Source organism: Magallana gigas, chromosome 4 (genome assembly GCF_963853765.1).
Source record: "Magallana gigas chromosome 4, xbMagGiga1.1, whole genome shotgun sequence".
In the NCBI taxonomy this organism is placed as follows: Eukaryota; Metazoa; Mollusca; class Bivalvia; order Ostreida; family Ostreidae; genus Magallana; species Magallana gigas.
The window spans coordinates 37,734,727-37,746,770 of NC_088856.1; the positions used below are offsets into that span (position 1 = coordinate 37,734,727).

A 12,044-nucleotide genomic window follows, 5' to 3' on the forward strand; every position below is an offset into this window, starting at 1 on the left:
ATCAGACAATTTTTTCAACATTTAATACATGTTTTTTACTTTATGGGTATATTGGCTTTTGAAGGACCTAAACCCTTGACCAAGAGACAACGAATTTCACAAACATCATATCCATGCGTTTTTGTAATTTAATTTTTGCTCAAATTTTTATCGGAGAAAAGAAAAATAACCTTTGAAATATCATTTTCGAAAATGTTTATTTGGGTCATGCCTGTAAAGAAAATAAATAGTTTTACACACACACACACACACACACACACACACACACACACACACACACACACACACACACACACACACACACACACACACACACACACACACACACACACACACACACACTCTCTCTCTCTCTCTCTCTGTCTCTCTCTCTCTCTGTTTCTCAGAGCATTTTACAACAAGCATTATTTATGAATTCAAGGCAAATATAGTTCTTTTCCTTCCAGTTCTTTTTACACAGTATGATGATTTTCTGGTTAAACTTTTCAACAGATCAATGATCATTTAAAATGACATATATTTGATTTAAAGTACTGTTCAGAATGTTTATGAGCTGCCGTACAAATATAACGTTCACGATTTTTTCAAAAGGGGAGGAAAACCATATTATCAATCCAATAATATTTCATACTCATGATTACTTCTTATAGAAACTTTAAAGTAAAAATTAGACGCTATAATATTTTAGGTTTATATGATCCGCCTATAGCCTTCAGTGTGGTTTTAAGCAGCAACACTCACCTGGGCAACGATGATGCAATAAAATATGACAAGGTTCTTACAAACTTGGGAAACGGCTATGACAAATGGTGTGGACACTTTGTAGTACCTAGAAAAGGGCTTTATGTTTTTAGTTGCTCAGTAATGTGCCCGAATCCGAATCACATAACGGTCGGAATCATAAAAAACGGTAAAACTATTTTGACAGTCGCAGCTCAAAGAGGTTGGGAAAGTAGTTCAAGAATTGTGATACTGTCAATGGAAAAAGGAGATAGGGTCTGGGTAAGACGTCTTGCGCACGACCGAAATATTATGGCCAACTACAACTCCTTTTCAGGATACCTTATTTCAACAAAAAATAAAGGAACTGAGATTGGTTATGTTTACATATGTGTTTATTACAATAAACAGAATAATTGAATGTCTACTTATTCTATGTATGAATTTGACTTTTATTTTTTTTTTTTAGATAAAACTATTTTAATATTGATAAAAATATTGTAAAGAATGGATCAAACGCATACCGATTTACTGTGCACTATTCAAGTACGCACATACCTGGTTCGAAATCTAATTCCCAATTTTTCTTATTCTTTTCACCGCGTTTGAAGTAAGATCTATTCCTAAATAGTTTTTACAGAATGGAATCGCAACACGATTTAACTTATCATTCTTATTATAAAAAATTAAAGCGCATAACTTTGTCATTCGGTAAAATACATTTTCATTAAATTGAGGGAAGCTTAATTATGGGGTATTGCTAAAAAATGTTCTTAAATTCAATCCAAATTATTTGAAAATATCATAATCACTTGTGACGAAACATAGGTTTATAATGTATTACTTCAAATCAGTAAGAACAAATTGAAAACAAAATATGACTAACTAAACACGGTAGATGGACTGTAGTAGCCAAAAGAACTAAGAACTCTACTCTAAGGAGGAGTTTTGTTGTATAATCTTTTCATGTGATGGTATCGCCTTATACATTCCGGTGCCGAAAAACAGAAGTGTTTCAAGTCGATATTACTGAGACGTTGTGAAGTAATTCAAGCTGGGGAAGGTCACCGTCTTGCCCACCCACCATACTCCTCAGATATAACTTTTTTCTGCGTTTGACTTGTTACAAAACTAAAACGATTTTATCTGGTCGTACAAACACGCATCGAAATAATACAAAACGAAACACAATTCAAAAACTGGGATAGTCAAGCATCTTATATATTGCTTCTGATCTCATAAAAAATAAGCCCCTGTCGCGGGCTGAAACGCCCCATATTCCAAGGGGAAATCAGGATTTATTCCCTGCCATGATTTGACGTTAAAGCGTGGTTAATCAAAAAACAAACCCGCCTATTTTAGCAAAACCGAACCGATCAAGAAAAATGGGGTACACTCTATCAAAATACATGTATGATTATATTTTTTCAAATGTTCTTTCATTTCAACAGTATATATTTTTTTAAAGAAGTGCTGTCATTTTATTAGTTACCAAATGCTTATGATTGGTAACAATTCATAACACTCTTCCATCAGGTTGTGGTAAATCAATGTATATTGATCTATTATCCACCTGTAACGTTGTTTAAACACTCATCGATTCTAAGTCTAATCTCTCAAATAGTGAAGTTTTTTCCCGACATTTTTATTTCTTAACACATAGTGCAATATTGATTAAATGAATTTTACAGTCCAGATTTTTTAGTGTGGCTATAATTTCTAAAAGTTTTATTTTAATTGCATTGGTCACATCTGTTTTATACGTGTGTTCAGTTTCTTTCACAGTCCTTCGCATTCCGTATGTTGCAATTGCATGTGAAGGGTTGTTTCCGAAAACAAACCTGCAATAAGGGGTTAAATCACATTATTGTCCGTATGGCAAAAGGACCGAGACATTTTTGATGAGCTAGCAAAACTAAGAAAAGAAAAAACAAAAAACAAAAAACAAAAAACAATAAAATATCTGCTCTAGGTTTGCCATGACAGCAATGTGTTCTCTATCAACTATCCTTAGTACCCCTAATAATGAATTCAAGAGATCTGGCTGAGATAATAGAACATTTCTTGCTTCTTTCCATTGTAATCTATTTTCATTACATTCAAATGTCCACTTACAATGTTGCTAGTCATATTTGATTCATTACTTAATCATTTTAATAAGCATATGCTATAAATTAAAAACGTCGCCATACGCATATGACGCACCAATTGTTATGCAAAGGAACAACCTTTATAACAACCAATATTTAACCAAAGTTTTTTTTACAACAAGAATAGACACGTTAATGTTATGTTTTAGTTTTTACACGGTGGTTTACACAATTCTTTGTTTATTTCTTTATTGTTTGGTTTAGTTTTTTAAATGATGATCCTTACATAATTCTTCATTCGTTTTTTTTTTCCTTTAATAAGAAATGTGAAAAAAAAATCCATATATTTAATGCTCGTTTCGTTTTAATCTCAAGTAGTTTTTACATATTAACAATTTCATAAAACATCCCGCTAAACATATATTTTATTTTTATTAAGGTCTTCCGTTGGAAATGGAAGACCTTTTAGTGATTGTAGTGTTTATTATTATTTTTTTCCCCTTTTATTGTCCACAAGATTTCTCAGAGATGGCTGGATAGATTTTCTTGAAATTTTCAGGACTAATAGAGAGTGATAATATCTCGAAGTGTTTTTTTATTTTTTCAAAATTCACTTCCTGTCGTCCGTTTCCTGTCCCGCGTAAAAAAAACCTTGTTCCTCGAGATCTCAGAATCGGCAAATACTTGAACATCTAAACTTTGTGGGATGATAATCCTATATCTGTAGATGTGTTTAAACTATTTTGTTTTGTTCGTCGTAACTTCCAGTCGTCACCGGAAGCACTTCAAAAATAATAAGTTTTACGCATTAAATTCTTTTTCCATAGAATGAATATATAAGTATAAATCTATACATAGGTTATGTATGCGATATTATATCAACAAAAAAAGTCTACTTCCGGTGAGATATCTCAAGTATCTCAGGTATCTTTTTTGAAACACATTTTGTACCCACGAGATCTCAGAAACTATTAATGATCAAGCCCATAAACTTTCATGGATGGTAGACATTTGATTGAAGATGTGTTTAACCGGTTTCATTTTTTTCTTCCGTCACTTCCGGTCCACACAGGAAGAGTTCAAACAAATCGAGCTGTTTATCAGTTTAACTGTTTTTCTTTGATATTTGTTGTTAGCTCAATGAACAAGAATGTACAAAGGGCAAGAATACAAGAAATATTTAAAACAATTTACATTGAGCACTTCCGTTTGTCCGTTTCCTGTCCCGCAACAAAAAACCTTGTCACCTGTAGATATCAGAAACGATAAAAACTTGAACATCCAAACTTTGAGGGATGATAGACCTTTAGTTGTAGATGTGTTTAAACATTTTTGTTTTGTTCGGCGTAACTTGCGGTCGTCACCGGAAGCACTTCAAATCTTTTTATTTTTACCTTTTTAATTAATCTTCCGTAGAATAAAGATATTAGTATAATTCCTTACATATGTCATCTATGCAATGTTAAATAAACAAACAAAAAATCTACTTCCGGTGAAATATCTCGATTATCTCAGTAAGCTTTTTTAAAATATATTTTGTACCCCCAAGATCTCAAAAACTATAAGTGATCAAGATACGAAACTTTTGTGGATGATAGAAATGTGATTGAGGATATGTTTAAACAGTTTCATTTTGTCGTCCGTCACTTCCGGTTTACACCGAAAGAATTCAATCAATTCAAGCTGTTTATCTATTTAACTGTTTTCACTCGATAGTTTAAGCTACTTCGATAAATAATAATGTAAAATAGGCAAGTAAACAAGTAGATAACAAAATTTGATTTTCATTTAGCACTTCCGTTTGCCCGTTTCCTGTCCTGAGACAAAAATCCTTATTTCGACGAGATCTCAAAAATGGTGAAGACTTGAACCACAAAACTTTGTGGGATTATAGACCTATATATGTACATGTTTTCACATTATTTCGTTTTATCCGGCGTAACTTCCGGACGTCACAGGAAGTACACCAAATTTTAATTTTTTAAAAATATGTTGGTTATTTAGCAAAGAAGTAACATTTTAGCTATAAAAACACAAGAGGTCATCTACACATGATAAAAACGTAGAAAAAGATCTACTTCCGGTTAGACATCTCAAATATCTCAGGTAGCCTTTTTTTTTAAAACAAACTACCCACAAAATCTCAGAAACTGTGAGAGATCAAGAAACAAAACTTTTATGGATAATGGACATTTGATTGAACATGTGTTTTACGGGTTTCATTTGGCCGTACGTCACTTCCAGTACTCACTCGAAGCGTTTTAGCAATAGAGGTTTATTTTTTAGTCTTTTTGTTTTGTTTAACTTAAAAATAATTTATTTGTATTCTTTTACAGTATATATTGTATCCATTTTCTTTTAAAAGAGAAATGGATTTTTTTTATACCGATAAAGACACGAGGAACGGAAGACCTTTTTGTTGCTATAGCAACAAGAGTCTAGTTTAGATACTACCAGACATTTTATTATTAAATATAATAATGAAGAATGATGTATGTTAATTTAGTTATAATAGTATTTTTTTTAATTGATTAGATTTTTTTTTTAGAAATATCTCTACCCGAATTGGTAAACATTTTTAGTTTATCTGATGCACACATTATCTGAAGTTTTTGGCAGTGAAGAACTGCTGCTAACTTCTCAGTTTCATAATTTTTTTAACGGCAACCTGTAAATTCTCTGCGACCTTAGAGAGTTCCATTTGAATTTGTTTTATAATGTAAATTGTAATGTCAAATGTCTCAAAAATCCATATAATATGAATACAAGGGAAAGCTCAATTCGTTACACTTGCTCAAGTAAGTGAACGCTGAATAAAAACTCCAAAACAAAACAAAAGATCCCATTCGATAAAAATGTACATGGATTTTGAAAAGCTTTAAAACTGATAGGGATTTGAAAAGCCATTGATAAAATTTGGAATGTTAACAAAATGTATCTGAAAGCTTAATGTTCTGAATCTACTTAGTGTCACTGCCATTCTTAAACTGTATAAAGTTTAAATTCATAATTAAAATTAAGTGTAAAATTAAGGTTTTAGTTTTAGTTTTTCACAAAATTGTAAAGGCCATTTATTCAAAATTAAAGTCAAAAATAATTAAACAATTTAAGTTCTATAACAAAAGATTTGTTTTTTCATTATCATCAGTGGATTGGTTTTTTTTTTTTTTTAGGAAATGATATCCTTGTAGTTGTAATATTGTAGACGTGATATGACTTTAAGTTTGTCCAATCCTGTCGTATGCTTCAAGGCTCTTTCAGGTCACGATGCTTACCTAGGGAATTTACTGTTATATTATTTAAATAAATTATAATACATGTGTACATATATTTGTCATTGTAAAACAAGTAATGGTATTAATTTATCAATTTAAAAAAGTGTTCGTCTGAAATTTATTTTAAATACAATCCAAAGGCGATACTTTATTTCCTTAGCTGTTTGTAGAACACGTTTGTGTTCCCCTGTTACATGTATATCATTATCTTTCAATCATTGTGTATTCGTATATTTTAATTGGTACACACACATGGCAAAGAAAACAATATACTAGTACTTCATTATAAATCTGCAGCTTTGTTAAATTTGGATTTTTTTCAAGCTTTTAATACCTTTTAAAGTTCATCAAATATTGTCCAAGTTTGCAAATGTCTTCTTAATTTCAATAATTTCAATAATTATGCATAGCGTGTGGTTGGAATTGCAAATTAGTCAAAATAAAAGAAATAAAATAATAGGCAGAGTTATTATCATTAAAATGAAAAATCGTTCCTGTCACTATTATTTTTACAGTGTACAAAGGTATAAATCAGTACTATTGTACAAAGCCATACAATTAAAGCATTTTACACTGATTTCATAACTCATTTCATAATTAAGTTTTATTAAACATATACTCATTTTTATACAAGTTACAGATACCAGTAACAGTATCACTTAAAAAAAAATCAAAGTCTGCACCCCAACTTTACATCCCACTTATGGGATACTTTTTCATACAATTGATTCAAGCTCCCATATGGATTAAATATGACGTGATAATTACAAAAACCTCTTAAGGATAATACACTAGAAGACCAGATGTTACATAAGTTACAACTTAAATAACGATGAACTTCAAACCTTCGGTCATAAATTTGATACACCAGCTGCAATAAAATAACAACCCGTATATAAATTCATGTAGAATACATAAAGAATATTTGTACAAATCGGATAGACTCGAATAACCCCAAGGTATGTGCATTGTTATATCCCTTCCATTAGTTATATTATAAAGTAATATATAATATTAAATATGTTACAAATATTAATGTTTATAATTTATTTTCTAATCAGTTGTTAATTGAGCATTTTTCCCTAACAAGTTTTACCAGTATTGAACTTTCTCCAAGATATTAATATTCAGAATTCGGTGAATTGATTTTCTATCTTAAATTTTTATTTCTTTATATTATACAAATATTATGATAATTCATTACATTTTTCTCAGTGTAATTAATACTTTTTTTTTTATTTTTGAAAAACGGAAATTGCATGGCGTACAACCATTTTTTTTTTACTAGAGACTGGTTAATGACTAATTCTTGCAGTACAACTTTATGTATACTAAAATAGATAAATATGGTTACAGAATTTTAAAAAAAATACATTAATTAATTGCTGCACGAAGAAACAAATGTATCATGTATTGTATTGATTTGCAAAGATATATAACTCCTAGGTAGCTTTGTCATTTTTGTTAGATTTCATTTTCTTTTGCGTTTTTAAATAGTCTTAAGTTATATAAGGCATTGGGTCTGTTCTTTACTTTGTGTTATTTAGTAAGGTTTCTGTTTTTTCCAGATTTAAAAAAAAAAAAAAGGACCAGTACTAATTTCATTGCAACTTTGCTAATTGTATCCACGATTGTTCCATCAGGTAAAATCTCTCTCTCTCTTTCTCTCTCTCTCTCTCTCAGTCTCTCTCTCTCGCACGATCCCATGTGCAGTTCACGCTACTTACTTTTATAACGGTTTAAGATATTCCTAGTAGTAATATATAATATATAATAAAGTATTTGTTAACCATTTGTTAAACATTTAGGTTCATCAAATCCTGCAATTGGCTTCAGCGCAGTTTTAAAACATGAAGCTTACCTAGGTGATAATCGAGCAATAAGATATGATAAGGTCATAACAAACTTTGGCGATGGCTACGACAAGTGGTCTGGGCACTTTACAGCACCTAGAAGAGGACTTTATGTCTTTACTTGCACTATAATGGCAACGAACACCAACGGAATAACTGTCGAAATAGTTAAAAATGGTCAACAAAAGTTGATTATCAACTCAGAATATACTCCTTGGGAAAGTAGTTCAGGAAGTGTAGTCATTGCTATGAATAAACGTGACAAGGTCTGGGTAAGACGCCATGGCCATGGACGACGAATATATAGAAATTTCAATTCCTTTTCAGGATACCTTATTTCTACAGAAACTTAAATGTTTAATGTGTTGCTTTTTATTTCAAGTCTTGTGTTTAATATTCAATAAACAGAATAATAATGAGTTTATTTATTTATTTCTTGGTATATACTAAGTCTTGTAGTTAATATTTATTTTATATATCGATACGTTTGTAGAAGCCTTTACTTATTTGACCGTGCAATACTTAAGAAAGTTTAACACCGCTTCTAGAAAAATCTCATTCCCAGCTATCCGCAATCTTTTAAATTTTACTTTGTTTTACCGTGCGAGAAAATCCACATTTTAAAAAGGAATCGTTGATGTTAATCATATAATGAATTACTGTGGTTTCATTAATATTCAAGAGTGTCAATTTTCGTGGATAAAGTGAAAATCACAGTTTCAAGGGTATGAAAATTCGTTGCCAATGACCCTTTCAATACAAAATGTTAATAGAAATTGCGTTTCAGTGAACATTTAATTTCATGGATCAACTTAACAACGAAATCCACGAAATTGGTATTCAACGAATATTGATGAAACCACAGTATATAACGAAATTAAAAATCATCGACCTTCAATCACTCCAAGTAGATTTTATAAATTTTTGGTTTTATTTTTATTAAATAGGCTTAAATAACTCGTATTTGAAGATTTCCGAGTCTAGGACTATTTTCTAAAGTGAAATGAGGGAAAATAAAATATCTGTCAATAATCATTGTTTCTCCTGCAAGGACATAACTAAATGTAAATTTGAAATTCGAGTGGTTCGTACGTTGTCAACTTAAATTTATTTAGCGCCTTTAAAATTTGAGTTAAGAATCATTTATTATTAACAAAACTATTCTTTTTTAAATATATTGGTTTGCAATTGTATACAAATAAAACCCCTTACTTACTTGAGTTATCACACCCATATAAGGACCTTATTATCTAACACTGAGCATCCACCATATTTTAAATACTTTAATATTAATTTGAGGCAATTTAGAGTAGCAATGAATTTACAAAGAGAACTTTTCAAAAATGTTATCAGTAATCATTTAATGAAGATTGCATTAAGGTCTATGGGGACAAGCACATTTTTCAAAATAAAAAAGTATTATAATATAAATAAATGCTCTAGTGGAAAAATACATTTAATCATTACAAATAGAACAATGCATATCGACATGGTTTTTCAACCAGAAATAGGAAAAGTGATGTTTGTAGATGAAGGATTTTTACGAGGTGCTTGAACATTATAATCATTCATTGTACATTCAATTGCACTCTTTTCCGTACGTATTAACAGCTTTGTATAAAACGACTTACCAGATGCTGGGATGGCAGTGACGGAAAACTCTAACTGACCCCCCCCCCCCCCAATTTCTTTGTGATCTCTAAACCGTCCTCCTGCATTTTCGGCATAGAATGTCACCAATGCACATGTTCTTTGCAAAGAACGAACTGCATCTTCTTTGCAGTACTTCTCCAACAATTGTACCATTTTCTAAAGATGTTTTGCAAAGGCAAACGCAACAGTTTTTTGCTTAATTCTTTTTACGTGGCACCTGTCTCGATTATCACAAAGTGACTGATTCTTGTCCTCAAACAAAGCGTCATATAAAGGGTCACCTTATTTTGAAAGTCTCTTAAGCTCATTCATCCTGGGAAAGTGGTTAAAGAACGATGGTACTGGCAAAGGATAAAAGAGATAGGTTCTAGGTAAGACGTCTAGCTCACGACCGAAGTATCATCAGTCATTATAACTCCTTTTCGAGATACCTTATATCAACCGAAACATAACAAATAAATTCGCTCAGTTTAACTTGATGTGTATGTTTATTTATAGATATATAAAATCATCGAACCTCTATTTTTGATCCCGTACAGAATTGGATTAGTTACAACTAATTCTTTGATATAATATTTGTAGAAAGGTTGAAGGCAATGATACTGGTTAAAAATCGTTGAACCTCTTTTAGATATATCGTGATTGTTTATTTGAAAGTGTAAAGTATCGAGGGGTTCGAACCCAATTAAAATTATTGTTATGCAAATCTATACAAGGGCTGCTTGGTATCCGTTTTGCATCAAAAAGCGATGACACTTTTACAATTTTTTGTATGTTGATACTCTTTAATTGCTCTATTCAAAGCTTTTCAAACGGTATAAATACGAGCCTTCTAAACTAATTGTCGTTTCAATAAAACCAGTCGTTGACCACTGGTTAGTAAATGATTTGGAAACAGGTTGAGAATATTGAAAAAAAGATAGAGCTTATGTAAAACTTTTTAATTCGGTAATTTCTACTGCATTGGAGAGAGTTTATGGGTTGGAAACGGTGCCTTATGAAAGAGTCCATACGTGGATAAAGAAATCCACAGAGCCCGTCAAAATGCAACAAAATGTTGTTGATGTGTGTAGAAGTGATAACATGCGATTAATTATTAAGGTTTGTCTAAACATCAGTGTAAATTCATTATGCAGTTTAAAGAATAGCATTACTATGTTCACCACCACATGTATGTTTCATCAAGACTTTAAAGAATTTAAGAAAAGCCGATATCTACATATCCACGTCGAGTACAATGCTTGATGCTCACAAGGCTATTAGAAATATACGTCTTGACAATAGGAATTTGTTGAATTATATTTCTAAATATTTCTAACAGACTGTTTATCAAATTAAAGATATTAGCATTCAAAACGTTCTAAATCCAGATGACTGCTGGCACTAGAGCCTTAGTATAAGGCTATTTTTGTTTTGCTTTGCATTCGTTTGGTTCTTCCTTGAATAGTTTACGTAATGTGTCGAACAATTACATTGTCTTGAAATGTTTCATTTACTAATGCATGGTGGTCTTCAAGTTTAACTTACATGTAAATTGCACACAATGGTTGGTCCAATGATTTATCAATGTACTCATTGGTACATGACACACTATCACAACGTAAGTAGTTAAGAGGGTTCGATGGCCGTGACAATTTTCAAGTAATATTTACCTCCTTTACACAAATAGCGTTGAATAAAGTTATAAGAATGTTTAAATTTTAAAGGAAAGAATATATTTTGAGAAAGTTTTTAGTTCAGGAAACATCAATTTTTGCCCATAAATATAATATTTAAAAGTTTTATGGATATTTGATGGTTAATTTGTTAACTTCCTAGTCCCCTAAAACGGAAAATAAATCACCAGTTGGTATTGTGAAATCATGTAATAAGCAAATATATTATCAAGAAAATGAGAGGGGTTGCTGGTTTATCCTAAAAGTAAGTATCTTGAGTGTCATCTGGCATTAACATTTTGATGTCAAAGCAAACTAATGTTATCTACGAATACTTCGGTTGGAGATAATTAGATATTAACTGAAATAACGCAAAAGACACAGGTGAGCTAAATTGACAACGCCAATATAAGGTTTATCATCAGCCCGGCTAGCTCAGTCGGTAGAGCACGAGACTCTTAATCTCGGGGTCGTGGGTTCGAGCCCCACGTTGGGCGATCATTTTTGGTATTAATTATTTAATTATTTTCAATATGTCTTATCCTTAATAAATAATACTTTTCGCCGTTTTTAAAGGGTCGTGTCAAACTTTTAAAACGTTTTTCAAACACACTTAAAGATGTATTTTTTATGGTATGATATACTTTACATATTGTAATGATTGAAAAAAAAATATAATGCCCACAATTAATTAAACGATATTTTGATCCATGATGATGTATTGTCATATGAACATTGCACATGTTCATATGAATTTGATTTATATTTACATTGCTATAAATGTATATAATATAAAAT

General features: G+C 31.1%; 1 non-coding gene across 1 annotated transcript; it reads left to right on the top strand.

Annotated features, from left to right (window-relative positions):
- Nucleotides 1-11,670: 11,670 nt before the first annotated feature.
- On the top strand, nucleotides 11,671-11,743 carry Trnak-cuu (transfer RNA lysine (anticodon CUU)). The gene has a single exon. It is a non-coding gene; the product is annotated as a tRNA-Lys (tRNA).
- Nucleotides 11,744-12,044: the final 301 nt, after the last annotated feature.